Source organism: Falco punctatus (assembly GCF_963210335.1).
Source record: "Falco punctatus genome assembly, chromosome: 5".
NCBI lineage: Eukaryota > Metazoa > Chordata > Aves > Falconiformes > Falconidae > Falco > Falco punctatus.
Window position 1 is genome coordinate 51,374,763 of NC_137584.1, and position 21,370 is coordinate 51,396,132.

The 21,370-nt window shown below is 37.1% G+C and overlaps 1 long non-coding RNA gene across 1 annotated transcript in view; it reads right to left on the reverse strand.

Moving 5' to 3' along the window:
* Positions 1 to 3,212: 3,212 nt before the first annotated feature.
* The window catches only part of LOC308064895, a 32,579-nt gene continuing 14,421 nt past the window's right edge, over positions 3,213 to 21,370 (reverse strand). The window contains exons 2-3 of the long non-coding RNA XR_013928587.1: positions 4,113 to 4,157; positions 3,213 to 3,551 (exon numbers count right to left, since the gene is read on the reverse strand). This is a non-coding gene — a long non-coding RNA (uncharacterized lncRNA). The remainder of the gene's footprint in view (positions 3,552 to 4,112; positions 4,158 to 21,370) is intronic.

A 21,370-nucleotide genomic window follows, 5' to 3' on the forward strand; every position in this document is an offset into this window, starting at 1 on the left:
GTTTCCTAAATATACTGTTTTCTTGAGAAAATGCTTTCTTACATTCTTTTGCTTTGAATAGTCTTTCCATTGCTCATGTATGAAATATAATATAGTTATGGGATAACCTCTGCCTTCTCTACGGGCTTCATTTCTTTCTTTTCTCAATTATTTATGTTTTTACTAATCCATTCCTAAGTCTAGAACATCACACTACATCTGGCATGTACTTACATATCTTCTTTTGGATCCTACCTTTAAACAGATTCCTCACTTTTCTGAAAGTGCTTAAAATGTTAATTCACCCCAGTAAATATACTATCTACAGCCAGCAGTGTTTTCTATTATAATTTTTACATTTAAATTAGAACCATCCTTTGATTGCTATCTGTAAGGCCCAAACCCTCCTACCACTTCATGAAATTGTTAAGAAGAAGAATAATCTATGTGTTTTCATATTGTATACCACTGAGTAACTCTAGTATGAAAATAAGATGTCAGTAAGCTTAAATTTAGTTAATTCTATTCAAATAGATCTATGCAGGGCTGGAAATGGATAGACTTTGAAGGAAAAGTGGAAGTCCACAAGGTAGATAACAGAGGAGAAAACTCTTTAATCTGATTTTGGACCAAAAAATAGCTGAAGAGGATGCATAACCTCTAGTAGCTCTTTCCATCTTGCAGAAATGCAGCAATGATCCTGGCAGCCTAATTCTGCCAAGCACTCCAACACCTGCTCCAGCAAAGCTCCTCAGCACATACTCAGCTCTGGTTTGCAAATTATCCCAAGGGGCAGCTGAAAGCTACATCTGCCTTCTGGACTTTGCTGGATCACAACCAGAATATCCAGTGTCTTCAAGCAATTCCTGAAACATTGAATCTGTTTTTGAAAATGTTTGAAAAGGGTCTAAGAAAGCTTGGTGGATTAGTAAAACAGTAAACACTTGCATATTTAGTTAATTTTTTTGGTACAGAAACACAAGAGTGAACTTAAGGTCACTTATATCTTTAATCTATCTATATCCAAAGCTTCCTTGATACATGTCCATGCTAAACCTGCCTACAGGAAAACAGAAGAACATAAACGGAAGAACATAACTGAGAAAAAAAATGCACATACACTTCTGTAAAATATTCTGCATGCTTGACTCTAGTTTTAAGCAAAGGTGTCAGTTCTCATTTTTTATAAATCAGTTCACCGATTCCTACTTGGGAGGTAACTGCTCAGAGTTCTCACATGGTTGCTCTTCTAGGGGAATCTAATTTCTCAGTTTCAACATGCCCAAGGCATCTGCTTTCCTTACTGGCAAGACACAATCTTTCTTTCACTGACATCAGAAGAATTATCAGTACATTTGACAACAGTGATGTTCAGCACTGAATATAGCTACAGTATCAGCAAAAACAACATGGCAGCTTACTAGAAAAGTTGTGAAAAGAAGGACTTGAAAGCTTTCATTTATATAAAAAGAAATTATCAAAAAACAATATTGTTTTAATTTGACTATTAACATTTTAAGAAATGGCTTTTTAAAACACAAAAAGGCCTCTTGGTCACAGCAAACTTTTCCTGGGGATTCCAAGAAGACATTCAAGAAATGGTTGCTTGGTAGTGTTTTACATCAATTATAGATAAACTAGTAAATAATTTGAAACTGTTGCTCAGAGAAAAGTTGATCTTCACAGCAAGAAATGACATTTGGATATTATTTTTTTTTCTGTTCAGAATAAAATTTAAGATATTTCTGTACTTGGTTTCTTTTTAATGATATTTCACTCTTTGAAGACTGTGCTGCAAGCTTCAACAAGCCTTCAGAACAAGCCTGTAGATCATTCTAAGCTATATAAAAAGTGACATAATCAAATCCAAGCATTAGCAAATATCTGCACATATGGGTTTTGGTATTAGGGCTCTTGAGTGTTTACTAGAAACACAAATACCCTGTCAATACTACAGAACACAAACCACATGTTTTATATACAGATGTGTATTTTAATAAAATAACTTGTTAGGGAAGTGGAAGCCAGTTTGTGTTAAAGAATTTACATTAAAGGATATCTAAGCCTTGGCTCTGCAATAGTCTTCCAGCTTGCATTTGTATAATAAACCACTTAGGTTCTTCTTTTTGAGTACATCTAATATACAATTAACAATATGGCTATATATAACAGTTTAAGAAATAGGAATAATGTTTTCAAAGTGGGGTTTTTTGTTGTTGTCTTTTTTTTTTTTTTGCTTTAGAAGCCAAAATTCAAGTTTCAAATGTCTGAAAATGGTATGCAAACAGTCTCTTGTTGTTTAAGTGAACTTGGTGCCACTGAGCTATCATCATGCTCAGGAAATAGTGATGGCCTGATTAGAGTCTGCTGAACTCAACACCTTCTTCTCATGTTTTCTAGTGAACACCAGTGCTTTGTTCTCCTAGAGGCTTATTTGGACCTTTTTTGGTAAACTGACTCAGGAGACTTTCTTTTGTCATTTATTATTGACACTCATAAAACCAAATAATATTATATAACTCATAACATACTTCTCAGCATGAGACAATCAGATGATTGATACCTTTGGCAAATTGTCAGAATTCACTAAAATTAGAAAAACTTCCAGTTTGGAAATTCAAGTTAACTTGGAGTGAACCAGGCATCCTTTTCAATTTTTGTGGGCTAGAATTTTATAATACAAAAATTGTAATACCAATAACACTACAGATTTTTTTTCCTCTTTAAAATCAGAGAATAGTAATAGCAGCAGCATAAGATAGAGTGGCTGTTTACAGTACAGTAGCAGATTGAAAGGCCGCACCAAAAGATGATAATCTCACCGTGTTAGGTGCTGCTTTACAGGCTGAGTGCCAGAGTTTACAGTTTAAATAGGCATGGCAGAAGGAGCCTGGATTTATAGTATCATTTCCACTGAGTCTTAGAGGAAGGAAAAACCAAATCCTTAGAGCTAGTTAAGTGCCTTCCTTTCTTTTCCTTTGCTTCTTGAATCTTTCTGCCTGCTACTCCCTAATTTGAAACTGGTCATTGAGTATCAACAGAAGTACCCTCTCCCTTGTACTTCTTTTCAGCACAATATCAATAACTTCAGCTCAGTGGGACAGGGGATGAGATACTGTATGCAAAGCAGACAGAAAAATGTAGTCAGTTTGACACAGCTGGACTACAAGGACAGAGAAAAATTAAACATTTCTATTATGATCTATAGACTTTGTATAGTATCTATTAAAACAAAACAAAGCAGTGCAAGATGTAGGGTGCATCAAATGGTTTTCTACGTTTCCCTACTGGAGTGAATGCACACACAAGCTTACTGTCACTTAAAATATTGTGCCTTGAAAACAACCTCACTGAAAAATAAGATTAAATAAATACCTTTTTGTTCTTTTGGTCTTTTCCTCAAACAGAAGGCAGTGTATAGTCCATCTGCTTATAAACAGTTTGTTTACTGTGTAAGACTTGTACAGAAGGTCAGCACTATGAAGACTAGCAGTAGGAAAGTGATAAGTATATATTCACACCTGAAAGAATGGCGTCATACTCTTTGTCTCCAGAATCATTGAATTATGGTCCTGAAAGAATGAAAGATTAAATTCACAATCTAATCATTCACTCACAATTTTTTCATGAAACATGCTGAGGGCAATTTTTTATGTAGACATTTGAAATCATTAATATTAATTAATATTTATACAAATAAATAAAAAAGACTGTTGGCCACTAGATAATTCTCTTCTAGGGCCACTGGAAGTATAAGCAGTTAGGATTTTACTGTTTATAAATATGATGTTAAGTTCTCATGGATTTGATAATTTGACAGAATCTAACATAAATGTATGTCAAAGGAATGGGGCTAACCTCCCTAGGATCCTTTCCATGTCTATACTTTTCCTTGCTTTTTGTAGATGTTTATCTAATAGGACTTGCATACGCTGTACAGAATTGAAGTTTGGATGCCAAAGGTTTGACCGTAATGCCTTTATAATACCCATAAAATTTTAGATATCACAGCACGGAGACTGCAGAGGCAGCTGACGACTAAATGAATTCTAAAAGTACCTGTGATATATTTTCTTCTTCTGTTAATTTTTGGACTTAAAAATATTTACTAGCAATAGAAGAATATTACTTACTTTGTTGGCTGGCCAAGGGAAAAACCCACTGTCCTCCTAACATTCCTGCAAAAGAAATAAAAAAGTCTGTCAAAGGGATGAATATCCTATCACTCCTCACAAGGATTAAAGTTTTAATCACTCTGATAAAAAGAAAGTGAGCACAAGGGAGTGAAATCAGTCCAGGTTTTACCTTTGGGCCACATGGAAATTCCCGAGTAACACACCTGCCATCTTTGAACACACAGACGGTTGAAAACTTGCCAGCATGTACTTTTTTTCCTGCATTCCTCTAAATTTCTACTTCCCCCGGCCACACACAAAAGAATCAGAAATCCCATTTCGTGTCTTGCTTCAACAAGCCAGAGAGTCCTTCGAACTTTGGATTCTACTTAGATGTTGGTGTGACTCAGAAATCTACCTGCTTGGAATAGCAGGGAAGCTCTGACAGAACTACCAGCTTAAGGCCCTAACAGTGTAATTTATTCAACTGATTAGCAACAGTAAAGAAAGTATGAGTTACTAGCTCTAAACTTACTGTATTCTATAAGTGGTTCAGCTGAAGTCAACAGGAAGGTTGAAGGAATGAGATGTTCTTCAACTGGTCAAAACAAGTCAAATTTTGAAAGTAATTATTAAACCATCCGGTGTCATATTGACATGAATGTCAAGCAAGTTTCTGTATGGAGTCCATCCTAGACCATCCAATACTTTGATTAAACCCTGTGTGGCATATGGCAGAACACAGACTAAACCAATTCACAGCTGATTTAAAGCTAGAAGACAATAAATTATTTGGAAGATACATACAGAGGCATCTTAATAAGTTACAAGTATTAACAAAATCTTAATTACTTAATAACTAGAATTAACAACAACAACTCTCCGATAGGGACAGTGTGTAACTGAGGTATAAAGGTGAAAGAATAATCGCATGTTCAAACACAGAAGGCAAGATGAGTAACAGGATGGATGCACTGGAAGGACAAGGAATTTGTGCTGGATGACGAAGTACTTATGAGTCAAACACTCACAACAAAAAAAAAGGTGCAAGGGAAGAAAATGCTACAGCATAGTAAGCTGCATTAAGAGTAATAAATCTGAAAACAAATGAGTTAATTACCCTGTTCTACTTGGTGCTTATCAAGCATCAGTTGGAGTCTTACATTCACTTTTAAGCATCACATCTGAAAAATGACAGGCAAATTAGGGAGTTCAGAGAAAAACAAAAGATTATTAAGCATTTAGAAAACTGGTCCCACAAGACACCATCTAGGAAAACAAAAAGGCTGAGGGGAGACATGATAACTGACAAAATATGTTAGGGGATGTAACATAAGGGGCAGTGAGCAATTATTCTTGCTTAGTCTTCATTGACTGACAACTAGTAGGTTTACTGGGAAACTACAGCAAGGAAAGTACACTTCAGATAAACAATCTTTATAAGAATAGTCTAGGCTTTAGGGAATAAGTCACAGTTGTTTGATCACCTTCACAGGAGGTCTTTAAGGTTAAATAGGTAACATCAGTCAGCAAGATTTAGGGATAGTATACAGTCTGTCTACATTGTAGAGAATGGACATGTTGGCTTAAGAAGTCCCTTGTGAGCCAAGTCCTTCATTTGTCTTTATATGCATGTGGATATGCAAATACACACCTAAATATTTCACAGCTTTATATGGAGGAAGAGATGTGATGGATAAGCCTTCTCTTATGACACACATACACTATCCAATATCTCCTCATAAGTGAAGACACAATAAATGTCATAACAGGGATTGGTCATTTATTATACAGAATGGATTTCCTTTCGCTGTCATGCAGGCTGAAATGCTTTTTACTTGACAGCTGTGCAGTGCTGAAACTGCTTGTATGGTGGAGAGCAGAGAAATGCAAGACTTTAACTTTCACTAACTTCCAAGCTCTGCTAACAAATAAATGGCGTAAATAGACATAGGCCCTGAATTAGAATTCTGAATTTGAACAACCTTTGCAGATCTCAATCTTCATTTTACAGACTGCATCTGCATTAAAAGTCATTGCAGAGCTGCACCTAAAGGCAGTTAACTCTTAGAAAGTTGGGGCTAGCACAGGGGTAGAAAGGATTCCCAGCAGAAGTTTGGCTGAAAGGCTGAAAGGGCAGGAATGCCACAGCCACCTCTTCTATGGCTGCTTTGATCTGGTTACTCTTTCTTTCCTTTTATATAGTCTGGGCAAAGTCCACTGTACAGCTCAGGAAGTTCTCTGTTTTGACATCAGTGCTACCAAATGAATTGGTTACCTGCCTTATTCTCAGTCTCGGCAAGTGGTATCTCTATGTATGTATTTGTGCTGCTAATGAGGACCCTTATCAGCAGAAAGAAGGGTAAGATTGACAGTTAATTGTTAAACATGTATTTTTGCTCTAAAACCTCTGTCTCCAAAAGCAAAGGAGCTACTGACTACTGCATGCTTGGAGAGCGCAAGAAGTGAAAGATCATTCCACAAATATCGGATAACTTACTTTTTTCATAAACGTCTGCTATTAGTTGAAGTCAGAGACAAACAGCATATTTAAGGTGACCCAGAATGGTAGTCCTTTATACCACCTAGACACACACAGATCTGTGGGACTGGATGGGATCCACCCAAGGGTACTGAGGGAGCTGGCAGAGGTGCTCACCAAGCCACTTTCAGTCATTTATCAACAGTCCTGGCTATCTGGGGAGATCCCAATTGGCTGGAGGTTGGACAATGGGATGCCCATCTACAAGAAGGGCAGGAAGGAGGATCTGGGGAACTACAGGCCTTATCTTTTGTTGGTTTTATACCAACTAAACTGTCTCTGTCTTTTTCTAGTGCTGAAAACTGCATATGGTTTCTGGTCTGAATAATTTCATCACCTTCATCCTATAGTCACTGTGGCAAATCCAATTATGTATTTCCTCATTTTATACAGGGCAGTACAACAGAAAGCTACTCCCTTTTTAAGTATAGAGAGATGTGAACAACTATAACATATACTGTGAAATATCGCCTTCAGAAATTTTCATTGTACTGGTAACTTTCAGCACTGTTTCATGTGTAAAACACCCTAAGTCCCTTTTAATTCAATAAGACTGTAAAGCACTATCATTTGATAAAGATCCTTACACAAAACACACAGTTAGCAAAACACTGTGAAAGAGCTAGAAAAGCTTTTCTAATGTGCAGTACTTGGTGGTGTCATCTAGCCAAGGGGGGAATGGAAGCAAGCTATAAGTAAATTCCCCCCTCAGAATGAAAATCATGTTAGAAGCACTACTATTGCCAGAAGAGCCCAAGTCACCTCCAGCAGGGCTAGGATCCCTTTGCTCCATGAGTTGTTAAGACTAGGGCATGGGCCAGCACATGTAGAAGTGAAACAGTGTGCTGATCCAAAAGATGAGCTATCAAAGTTGTTGGGTTTGGGGGTTTTTTTCAGTTTACTGATTTTTAAACAAACTGCTTAATTCTTGTATTTCCCCCCTTTTCAAATCATTCAGTATGAAACCCAAAATCTGTTTTCTTTTTTCGTTTTTGTTGTCTGTAGTGACATTGGCCGCACTGAGCTCTGCTAACTCTAACTCTCCCTAGATATCAGGGGTAGCGTCTGCAACTAGTCTTACCTACAAGAAAAATCTCTCTTTACCCCATTCCTGTCATCAACAACCCTCCTGGTACCTCACCTTCATGTACAAAAGTAGCAAACAGATCCCTGTAGAGCTGTCAGTGCTGCTTCACCAGCTGAAAGACAGGCCCTTCTGTCTAGTGATGCAGTCAGTCTCCTTCTCCTCTTCCCTTCTGGATTTTGTGTCACCTTGGGGTACAACCAGGCCCTCTCCATCAGTCCATGGGAAGGGTCCCACATCCATTGGCATGAAACGGCAGTCTGACAGGACTTGCTGTAGCTACAGCTGCCTTTGACTCCCAGTCATGCAGTGAAATTTTACTGTATCTATTTTATAGTGCTTCTATGCCCCTGCCACTACTGAGAAAGATGACTTTAAATTTTCCCTTTCCCTGCAGATATCTTTACATGAATTTGAAGATAATAAATGTGTAGCCCTTAAATGAAGTGTGCAAAGTCTAAATACATTGTTGAGAATTAAGTCACAGTAAATTAATCACCGATTATACAAATGAAGATAAAAAGTGGAGCTCACGCATGGCATTCACAATGCAGTGTAAACAGTACAGGGCAGGGACTGCCTCTTGCCATGGCAACCTCAGCTGAGGATTTTTCCTCAGCCTTCTACATGAAAGAGCTGCACCGCTGCCCTATGGCATCATGTCAGTGACCTGAGGAAAGGGACGGCTCCCACCCTGGCTGGGAAGGAAACCAGAACTGGGGACTGCAAGAAGGAAAAGTATACTTATCGCAGAAAGAGGAAAACTGTCCTCACCCAACGTAACTTCACAAACTTCCTGCAGATCTTGGAAGGAACTTTTTGTTTTTCACATAATATTTTCAGAGAGCTGCAAGAAGTGCACTGGTGATTAATGGTGAAGAGACAATAAGAATGTTAGCTCCACATCTGTCTCAAGTTTTACTTGATATAACATATTTCTCAATGCTAAAAAGTAACAAAATGCTTGATGATTTGTTCTAGTCAACAGTGATATACTGGCTACTGACAATGAACATGTTATCAACAAGTATCAACAAAGATTAAGAAGATGTAATTGAATGAAAAGAAGACCTAAACATATATATGTGTTGATATAGATATATAAACATATACACTAAATCTCTGTATGTAGTGTGTAAGTGTGTGTATATCTAATGTGTGTAAAGCGTGTATATGTATTTAATGTATAAATATATATATAGGCAGCCTAAACTTAAATTTAAAAAATAACAAACTTGGCCATGAAGAAAAGCAAACGTGTTGAACTCATATGAGACTTAAATTTCCAAGGATATCAATTCTGTAGATGCTATGTGATATGTTTACACTATAAACCATACATTGTCATTCTTTTTAACTAGGCTACATTAAAACATATAGAATAGAAGAGAGTTTGTTGCAGACTTCAAAACTGGGACAAATAAATCTTTTTTCTCCAGTCACATTGGATAAGTCAAAGCATTGTATTTCTAATATAACAGCGTCCCAACTTCAAAATCCATGAGTAATTTCATTGTGCCTACAGAGAAATAAAAATTTAGTGATACTAGATTAGTTGGAAAAGAGGAAAGACTACATATTGTGATGGTTATGAAGTCCTGCCACATTTAATGGAATATCTAGTTCCTGAGATGGCAAATAGAGTTTTTAGGGCAATAAAGTAATAAAGGCCCTGAGTGAGCGAATCAGTAGAATGGAACTACCCTGGAGATTAAACCATGCATGTACTTAATGTTTTGCTTAACTGAGATCACAGAACAAAAATTACTTACTATAACATATCCCAAGACAGTTACAGTTTCTTTAATATTAAAAAAAAAAAAACCCACAAGAGATGTAATATTACAAAAATTACAGATGAATATTACCAATTTTGCATAAAGTTCTCTGGAGTATTTTTTTATTTAAAATCAGAGTCCTAAATTCATTTGGCCGTATACCAGCTGCAGCTGATAATTATGTTTCTGTTTGCTTTAGAAGGATAGGATTACAGAAACAAGGCTATGGTCAGAAAAAAAAAAAAAAAATCTAGGCTTAGACCTTACGTATATATTAAAGGCCCAGCTTGTTTTTCATAAATAGTCCAATGTATGTGGCTTACAAAGAAAAGGTGAGAAGTTTTTGTCATGAGCTTGAGTGCTTACTGTTTTGAGTGCATTTTCTGAGACATTTCCACCATGTTCCAGCAGATATCACATCTGGAGAATTCTTATGAGTCTAGTGATAAGCCCATTCCTCTAGAACAGCCAAAGATAACACAGTCATGTTTCTTGGCTTCTCTAGAAAGTATCATCTCTCCTTGAAAGCTAAAGTTCCTTTAGTTGCTTCTTAATCAACATGGATTCTTTCCATTCACTGGGGAACAGTCTTCAGAAAATTAAATCTCATTTTTTAAAACTAATAAAACATATTAATGCATCTAAAAAGCACACAAAAACTTGATTGCTGCTTCATCTTTCCAGCACCGTGTGAAACTTAAGAACAGAGTCCCTGCTGGAAATGGTCCCTTTAAAAAAATAAAGAATGCAGACAGAAGACAAGTTCTTTCAGCATATCGACAGCACTATTGAGAACAAAAGCATTATATTAGATTTCTTTTCCTCACTCCAGTTCATTCAAATGTATTATATTTATAACATAGCAAAAGACCAGCAGTGAGGACTCTGCTAATGGCGTATATCTACATGATGACTGGATTGTGGACTATTTCTTTTAGCAGAGTGCCATTTGGAAGACAAATCAACAACAGCAGCAACAAAGAAAAATAAGCCAAATACAAGGTAATCTACATCCTCATCTGCTTCAGTGTTTGGTAAATAATCTGATACAACTGGAAAATAAATGCATCAAGAAGTGTTTGTTTACGTTGCTATGGCTAGTAATCTCCTACTTCAGGATGTAAGCTTTTTTTCCTCTTGTCTATTAGTATCTGAATTAATTCCTTCATTGTACAGCTCCATTTCATCTTTGATTGACTGCTCTGGTTACATCAGTGTCTTACATGGTAGGCTTAGTGGATGTATTTTCTGTGTAAAGATAGCTAACCAGTTTATGTGTCTGTGTTTTTTGTTGGCTAACCAAAGATGAGGTGAAATGGTTAAAAATGTTATTTTAACACTCTATATTGCATTTTTTCTAGCACTATTAGTCTCCTACTATCCACTAACAATAAATAAAATTGGACTGTACAATATATTGCACAAAAGCTGTTGTTTTAAAAACTTCTTTACCATTAGCTCATTTCTATAATTTTACAACACTGTAGTTAGTTACTTCTGACTCAAGGAAAGATAAGTAGCACTTCAAGCTGGATGTGTGCAAACTTGAGTCCAGCTGATTTGAAAAGTCAAAAGTGGAAAACAGTTCATAAAGAGTAATTTGCTCACTTAGGAACACATTAAATTAGGATACAGATACAAGAGCACAGAAATGCCTCTGTCAGTACTGCTCCTTTTTGTCCAGGCTTTCTTCTTTGAGTAGTCTCAAGCTAATCCATATTTCAATCATGACCTTACTACTCCATATTTTTATTTAGCCAACTCTTTTTGGAGTTAATAAATGTATGAAATAATGATTCCATTGGCAAAAGTAATGAAAGTAAGCAGCATGTGCTAACTGACAGAAAAAACTATTTTTATACAAGAAAAGGGATCTGACCTTTTCTCAGATCTGAAGTTTTCTGCCTTGCAGTGTTTTCTTATTAAGAAATACTGAGGTTCAAATGCAAGATACTACACTTAGACAGGAATAATCAGCTGCAAATACTGCGTAACAACTGGCTGGACAGAACCTGTAAAAGGCTCTGGGACTTAGGGTCAATTACAAGCTGAATATGAGTCAATAATGTCATCCCAAACAATCACACGAAGGATATACATACAAGAAGATGGGCAGCAAGGCTGTACATGAAAAAACCTTACTGCTTTAGCTTCTATAATAAAGGCTCAACTAGAATTTCACCTCCAGTTACGAAGACTGCAAGAAAGAGGCTGAGCAACAGGGTAGAATCCAATGGAGGGCAATCAGAATGATTAGAGGCCCTGAGAAGATGGTCCACAAGGGAAAATGAAAGAAACAAGGGCTGGATAGCCTAGAAAAAGGATGAGAAAGAGGAAGGAAGAAGAGAAACCTCTTTTTTGCAGCAATGAATATTCAGATATTGAGAATAAGATCCTACCGGCAAGGCTAAATCATCACTGTGGTAGATTTGCCAGAGAGATTGTAGCATCTACAACAATAAACTGGGCAAATATTTGTTCTGGGCATGAAAAAAACAAATTGTTTCATCACCTGGAGACGTAAGCTAGCTGACTTCCTGGCATCTGGCTCTATTTTTTCTGTTATGAATAAGACACCAGTTCAAAGAGGAAGGGGAAAACTGAACGTCAATTATTGACAGATAAAAAACACCACCAGGTACTTGCATACCTCTTTAATTAAAGAATGTCACAGCTTTTTACAAATATCAACCAAAAGAGCATCACAATATGATGTGGTGGATATGAATCTACCCATTGCACAGATGAATGAACTTAATGCAAAGTGATTAAATGATGTTCCTCTAGGGACCCTTTTCCTCACATTCATTTGTGTTTGCACTTCTCATACATCAGCTCAAGATTTCTTTTGTTGATTTTACTTAAATGGAATGCCCTATTAGTGTATATATTGTATAAATACATATAATTCTAAGTATGCTGTATACAGTACATATGGTTCCTATGTGCAGTATCAGTGATCAGATCATACTCGGACTAAACAAAAGGTTCTTAAGCCAGTCCCTCTTAATAAAGAAAAAGGTAGATGTTAATGAGATTTCTTGTTCATCCCCCAAACTTCTTACCATAATCCATGTTACAGTTTAAGTTATTTATGAATGCATTAAGCTAAACAAATTTCCTCTGTATATTTTGATCTATCTTTCCAAATACTCTATTTTTCTCACTTAAATGGCAACTTTGTGATCTAAACTTTGATTTACACCTAGGTTTCTGAAGTTAGATACCAAGATAAAACTCTACTGGCATTTACTGTGGTTGTCACAATTGGCCTTCATGGCCCATATGAGATTTCTGGCTGTGGAGTGTTTTTACTGGCTTTATGGTAGCTAACATAATTTTTTCGTAGCAAAAATGAACTGAAGGTATCAGTTTTAGCCCCAGGTGAGTATGTTTCCTGAAAACCAGAAACTGTTAACTGCAACATCAACAAAAATCTTTCAGATGGATATCTTCAAGGTATACGGTAGCGTTCAATGTGTTACATCTTTTATTACTTCAGTGATGCTCAATTGGAAAAGTTTATCTGTGACCTTTTTTCACTCTGAAATTTACAGCATTTGCTATTCACGACTGTAGATTAAATCTCACTTGTTCTCTTGCAGTAATAATAAAATCCTCTTAAAATTACTTTCATGTTATTGAAATGCCTATTGTTTACAAACATCCAGCATGATTACCTTTTACTATGGCTTCTGAATGGTAAAATCATTTTGTAACATTGTTATAAATTATCTATTTCACTAAAACATTTCCCAAGGAAAAAAACCTTCATCTACACATCAAAGTAATTCAACAATTTACAGTAATATGTCGGTAGAATGTGGGTGTGGGTGGGTGTGTGAGTACTTTCCCACTACAAGTTTTGTATCAAGAAAAATTAAAATGGTGTAATTATCAGCTTATTTTTGTGCTATGACTCTATGAAGTCTATGAAGGATTTCTAGTTCCAATTACATCTGTACATCCTTGGAAAAACAAATATCTGAACTTTACTAACCTGTCACTTTAGACTGTTCACCTTCACAAGATCTGAAAGTAGAAATCAGCCCCTAACCTCACGTTTTCTAATGAACTGGATTTCACAAAACTTCACTTTTTAATGAGGCATCTCAGAATTCTGCTGGGTTTTCCACTGTGCTATTTTCCATGTTGCATTTGGAAAGCATGCCTTCCAAAACACAGCAGATCGTTGGAGGAGCAATTGCTTCTCACAGTGGCAAGGTGCAGGGCATCAGTACTATTTTCTTTCTCTGGAGGCCTAAATTCCCACTAAGTACTGAGCTGGGAAACACCGTGACTCAAGTGACAAAATACTTCTTTTTCTGGGGCAGAGGGTCCTTGATCAATGTGACGCTTCTCTGAATTCTGAGCTCAGTGTAGATCAGCCACAGGACTCTGCTGGCATGGGATGGCCCACAGGCTGGATGCTCAGGGAGTACAACCAGCTGCCAGGTTCTGCAGTGAGATGCTGCCCCTTGGAGGGATTTTGACTCTAGCTCCTGCTGATCTCAGCAGCTCCTTGGCACCTGAGCCCTGACTCCTTCTGGGAGAGGACTGCAGCTTCCCCACTGTCTGCTGTGGGCATTTGCATGTGTGTGCTGTGACAGGGGATGTGGGGATGGGAATGAGATATTGTAGCTGACTAACACCATTAACAGGCTGTAACCCCAGCTGGGCCAATACACAGGTGCTCCACAATCCTTTCCCTCGATTTTGTTCTCAGCAATGGCTGATCATTAGCTATTCTGGAAAACTTCCCTTTGAGCTGCTTTATCTTCAGCTTGTTAATTCTAATGGCAGAATTTAAGTTGTGCTACCAGCCTGCAGAATAGTCCTACCTGCTTCCTGCACATCTCCTGTTAACAACACAAGGCAGTTCACTGATGTTTGGAGGACAGTGGCACTGATTCTGTTTCCACCTAGATTCATTGTAAAACAATCCACCCCCCTTTCATCTTACACCATACTACTTCCAAGAGTGAAAAGGTTTATGTCACTTTCAGTATGGTTATATTTATTTTCAAAGGCACTGCAGGCTTCTTTGCTGCAGGTCTCATCCATACAGAGTTTGCTGGACATACGAAAGAAGGTTGAAAAAAGGACAGCCTCAGTTTCAATCTGTGGTGTATGTGTGAGCATCACACTCTATTATAAAAAAAAAAAACAAAAACAAAAACAAAAACGTACTCAGATTAGCTGGGAATGAAAAGAGTGGTGACAAACCCAAATAAATGGACAGAAAATATTCACTTATTCAGTAAATCAAAAGTGCGATTGTTCCAGACTTATGCAGCCATATAGTTTGTTCCAGAAAGAATATCCATAAGATATGCATGGCTTTCTAATTATCAATTTTATCATTCAGGAGAAAAAGGAGATCACATCTTACTGTAAATTGGAGGGTTGCAGGAGAAAGTCATGTCTTAATTTGAAAGAGCCTTGGCATGCAAGTATCAGAAGGCAGTTCATATAATCTCCAAATATATTAGGCATTTTCAATAGCCTGGGGAAGAAGGGGTTATCAGAAATTTATAAAATAAATTCTGTTACTGAATAATACTGTGGTAACTCAGGAGATGGAGAACTATGACTGCAGCCTCAAGAACAATCTGCAGTCAGCATTAATTGCAAAAATGATCATAATGTTGCCATCTGTTTCAGTGGAAACCATTAACAGTTTGTGGTACTTTGAATATGTAATCTTCTTTGTGCTCCTGGAAAGTTACAGCACCAAAACTCAGTGGTTTCACAAGACTGAGTCTAACGTTAGCAGCTACAGCTCAAGGGTTATTTCTCCCTCCTGCCCCTTTTTTTTAAAGACTTTTAAAATTCATTGCAATTGTAAAATATATTAGGATATTAACTCTTGCAATTGCTTCTCAGTGTTAAAGAGTCATTTACAGTCTCCATTATGAGGTAACAAACCTTGTCATACCTTCCTTATGAAGTCACTCATAGTGTTTACCTTCAAGATGTCTAACTTAAGTGCTCTGAAATACTCTGTGGAAGACTGACTGTCTCTTTTGCCGTGACTAAGAGGGAATAATCTGGAGAGATCAGCCTTCTTACTTACATGCCTCATGTAAGTGATTAAAGTCAGGCCAAGTCACTAGCTGCATAATAGCAGTACAAGATTAAAAGATGACATAAAGAAGAGATTTACATATTAGTGCTGCCATGCCAATAGAGTGAAATTTAGAAATCCAATTAGAGACTTTACAATTCTGACAAGTAACAATTCAGAGAAACAACAGTCCAGTGTCTGAATCTCCAAAGTTAATACACTCTTTTCAAATTTGCAGATTATATATTGTCACACACTGGACTATAGATAGATTTCATCCAAATTGCTTACCCAAAAGATGACCATGACTTTTCAAAATGAAGAAGAAATGCAAACTAAGATGATGGAACTATTGACATTTTTTTCTCAGAAGTGTAAAATGTTCCATCTTCCCCCTCAACACTATTTCTGAAAATGGAGAAAAAGACTTCTATAATTAGATGTTTAGCATCATTCCTTTCACGGTATGTTGATGCTAAGATATATATTTCAAGTGGCTACAGAATGTATTTTTATCAGTTTAGTTCTGTGAAACATAATATTTAGAACCTGAGCATAAGCTTTTCCTGAGTTTCATTTTTCTTGTGCTTTGGTTTAGTATAAATGCTATTTAATCCTTTCCAAATCTGTTGCTTCTTACTTGTTCCTCCAGACATCACTAAACTGATGTATGAACCACACTACTATGAGTTCTTCATCTGCAAAGGCTGCTTTAAGAAAACTCATGGGAAAGGCAGTAGAAACTGAGAAAAGAAGAAAATTGCATTTAAGAACCCAAGCTAGCACAGATTTCTTGTTCTCTTAAGAAGTGCATTTAAATATTATTGTTTCCATTTAGAAAGAAAACTCTTTTGTTCTGTTGTTTCCTTACAACTTTCCTGACTAGGCAGGAACTAGTTAACCATCTCCAAAAGAACTGAAAATTCAAAGATGTATAATAATTATGCTTGGGGAGAAGAAGAAAAAAAAACCAAACCCAAGCACAAAACACCACACCAAACTCTAAGAATGATAATTAAGAGTCTGAAGTACAAAAGGGTAATGCACTGTCCTCTTCCCCAGTAGGGAAGTTCATTAGCAGTGGAATCATGTCATTTGCCCATCTGTTCATAATTGCATTCACCGCAGGAACTAAGCGACGGAAGTGACATCACCCGGACTAGGCACAGGCAGCTCAGTAAATCACACACGCCTTTGGCTCCACATGGGCACTTGCTCCAGCTTCAGCTCAGCCCCTTCTCCAGCCTTCTCCATGGCCCAGGGAGCCCACCCAATTTACACCCTTCGCCTGAGCAGGGCTGGCCTGGATCAGCTTTCTGAGAGGGGAGATGGACATTAACAGAAAGAAAAGGTGATGCAGCTTCTGGATAGGAGTAAAGCCATACTGAGGGGGTAATTACCCTTCAGCTGGTTGGAGGCATACCTCTTGTTTGTATGTCCTAAACACCGGGTGCTTAGCAGCTGCTGTAATATCAATGGGCGATTGAAACAGGCCCTCATTAGATTAGTGCTGAGCTTATTGCTTGTGCCAGTCTCATTATTATTGGTGACTAAACTGGCAGATTGTCAGGAGGCCTCATGGCGAGATGAGCTTTTGCAGCTCTTTGTTTGTAGTTATTATAAACAATGAAGTGAAAGCAATCCCCTGGGCATAGTCATGTCTCAGATGTTTTTTGCAGGCAGCAATCAGCTTGCAGAAGCAGAAATGGTAAACAACTTCTTATTTTAAGAAGCGATATTAATTAAAGCACGAGGCATGGTTCTGAAAGAGAACTTGTTAATTATTTAATGTCACCTGCACTATCAAGCCCACCAGTTGGAAATTGTTTCATTTTGCCTCAGATGGGCTCTGTCTGTCATCTGAACCAGTGGAAAATAATGTGTGGTGCCAAGTGCCAAAAAAATAGGCAGCATACAGCTGGGAGTCATATCACATTTTAATGTACAAACCAGGTTTATTACTTCTAAAGAATTCTGGATGTCAGTAGTAGGCCATATCACACAGTGTGTATAAATGCTAAACTTAATTGGGAACATTACATTCCTCATAAGAATATAGAGAATATTAAGTGGGCTGCAATTGTAGATATTCATGGTTATTGAAATTCCTGGCCATCTACTGATATCAGTGCATACCAGTAGATGGTTTGGAAACTCTGCCCAGCTGTTAAATTAAACAGTGTGAATCAATGGTTTGACATCTGCTAAAGCACATGCACATTAAGAAGAAGAGAAAAGTTTTTCAAGCTTTTAGCAAAGCTTCTCCCGCCATCACTATAGCACAAGAAAAGGTTTCCTACTTTTCTTGAAAGACCTACAGTTATGACCAGAGAATTCAGGATATGACCTGGATCTAAAACTGTGCTCAGATGTGGGCATGGACCATCTGACTTTGCTTCAGTGGAAGTGCCAGCCCCGCTGAGAACCACTGGGATTCATTCACTTACCAGGTTCTGCCCAGGTAGAAAGTTAGTGGTACCACTCAATGGTATTTCTAGTTTCAATTGAGCCAGAAAATTCCAATACATGAGCTTTTGTCATAAGATGACAACTTTCTTGTTAAAAGCTGAAAAAGTGAACACAAGTTATGTTCAACTATATGGAAAAAGTGAAAAAGCACCATCTTTTTTACATCAATAGAAATTTAGGTGTCTTTCAAGTGAGTAGCAATCAGTGACTTACTTTTCCAAATTGGTAAACACTGTGCTCTTGCCTTTCAGAGAACAGCATCTGGTATTTATGTCTTTTCTTACCACTATATAAACAGAAATTCAGGTGAGAAAGGACCTGGCAGAACAGGCTTGCAAGGCTAAGAATCATCCCCAAACTGACTTCAAACCATTGAACTACAATGGTAAAGCCAGTGCTTTAAGGGTCGTTAATCTCTGCTGGAAATTTTGTCTGAATTGTCTTCTCAGTACACATACCTAAATTCCAGCCTGCAATAAGCATCAATCCAAAAGACCACAGCAGTTCAGGCTTTCAAATCCTGTACAGAGGACACAAAATTCTGACAAAAAGTTAACAAAATTATATAAAAATAACCAATGTTCTGAGAACATTTTCTACAGGAGAGTCAAACTAAACAGGACAGTAGGAGAAAAATAGGCAAGCATAACAATGTTACAGGCATCAATAGCTGCATTAAAGAGAAAAGGAAATTAGAGAGTAAGCATGCAAGAAAGGACAAAAACATTGATTCACTACTTGCTGATTTGAAAAGCAGGATCGTATTTCTTTTCCTGCATATGCTATGCAAGAAAAACCTTGGAGCCCTGAGGACACAGTATTAACCAAAGGGACTGCAATATTAATGAATTGCAATTCTGATACACTATGAGATCCATCAAAGACTGAGAAGAATGCAAAGCTTACCAGAGAGGTTAATTAATTATCTGATAGGTAGAGATAAGACAACAGGAGATCCATATCCCAAGTCGATCTAACCCAAAAGTTGACAGGGCGTGTCAGGAAGGATGTTAGCCCCAGGTAGGTGTATATACTGAGGACAAGCAATCAACGTAGTTAGATCTGGCAGTCACTCAGAGGTAAGAGTGCAGTAAACATGCTTAAAATGAAACACCAAGGAAGTTAAAGGTAGTATTTCAAATCATGAAAGTGTCTGTGGGCTGTTTGTTCCTTTAAGAAACATTTATGATTTGTGAGAACAAAATGCTGCTGTAAGTTACAATTCTATTATCACCTTGCAACACACGAAATTGATTACACAATAATGTTTCTATTTTTTCCCCACTCTTTCAACCATACTCAAAGGTGTCTTAACAGTCAATAAAGCAGCAACAGCAGCAGCCACAGCTTACTGCTGCTAGACAACATTTTTGAATGGGATTAATTTCACCTTCAGTGGAAGAGGGTGATGCATCCACTACTGAGAGCATTTCCCTGCCAGGGTTAAGGGTATGGAAAGTCTGGCAACCTTAGTTCAGGCACATTTTCTTTTTTTCAAGGGAAAAGAGCCAAGGTCAGTAGAAAGTGTGTTGTACAAGACTTTTTTTCCTTGTGTTCACTTCAATATAAACATGAATTCCACTTTGAGCAGTGGCCAGCATGAGCTAAAAACAAGTAAGTTTGATCTCATACAAGACAGACAACTGATAGCTCCTTACTTTTCAAATCAGTCGTGAACCAACCCATAATGTCACAAAGCCTAAATTTGCTCAGTCAGTCTGAATGGGTCATGAAACCAATTTTCACTTCAGAATTGGAAGGGGTTTTTTTCCTACAGTTTAAAACCAAAGAAGATTGAACCATTAGAAAAATGGAAATCCCATTCTTTATTTGCACAAAGACCCACATCTTAAACTCCATTTGGTTAAATTGTGCATGTTAAGAGTTCAAGTTCTCATTTTAGGAAAGCATTTGTTTATCATTCATAAACAGTAGAAAGGCCTAGAATAAAAAAAAATAAGCAAAAAAACCACAACTGGAACCATAAAATGAGCATAGTGCATTCAGCAACTGAGAAAAACAGATTAGTTTTTTCTATTTCAATAACCATAATTTTAGCAAATACGGATTAACAGAGTGATTCATGGGATGTCCAATGCAGGAAGAAAGTAGAGTTGAGAGGCATTTGATTTATAACTTTTTTGTGAAGAGGGGAGGGATAAAGATTCTGAAATGAATATTTTGATTTTCAATGAACAATTCTTTTTTTTTTTTTTTTTTACCAAAAAAACATTCTTGGAGATGTTTGTGTGTGTGGAATGTTTTCTACTAGTGAAACATACCATACTTCTGCCTGAAGCTGTTTTTGAGGAATGTGAATTACATTATGAATCTTAAAGGATGCCTCAAGATTTTGGACTTTTGCTGGCATCAACCCTCTGGACTTCTGCTGGCATCTACTGAAAAAGGACCTTCCTTTGCATTGCAAAGATGGACAGTCAGCATGCACTACCCAGCCATGCAAACACATGCCAGCTGTTGGGGTATTTCTGAGACAAACTGATGGTTCCCTTAGGTAGAAAAAAAAAAAAAAAAACCAAAAAACCAAAAAAACAGGAAAGCCAGCTCTCCAGACATGGAACCAGTAGGGATACTTACATAATATTCTACTTACAGCTTCAAATTGCCTTAATACAGCCCTAAAATGCAAAACAGCTCTCTTACTAACTCGCAGCTTCCACAATATTCAAAAGACTAAGCACTTCTACTATAAGACAGCATAGACTTTATTCCTTCATATTATTGGATAATGGCAATAACATTACAAATGTTTCCCATTTCAAAGGAAAAGGAGTTCTGACAATATTTTTGTTATTGCAATTGGTCAATTAGTCAGCAGCATAGGAATGCATCTGTTACTTTGCTACTTACACATCTTTAAAGTGGAAAACAATTTAATGAACAGATAGTTGGCAACTCGGGCAACAAACACATCAACTTTCCTTTTGCACTGACAAAAAATAATCTACACATGTCAAAGTACTGAACAGGAAACAAAAACAATAATAGAAATGTTGTAAAATGTTCATAAAATTGCTAAACTATGAAATACAATAGCAATACTAAAAAAAAGAAGAAATACAACTGCCTATACTATCATATGCTTTTCCATAATACTGGATTCAGTACTCCCATTGTTCCTCCAGAGGACTTTGTGTTTTCAAAAGAACAATGAGTATTAGCTGTATTTAAGACCATTAATTTAAAAAAAGTGATTAAAAAACAGCAAAAGTTTTACCACCAAGATTTAACAAAGTAGGGGGTCTACTCTTTTTGGCAATGAAAACTCTCTGGCAACACATACAAAAGTAGCCCAAAAAATCATTTGATTGAATC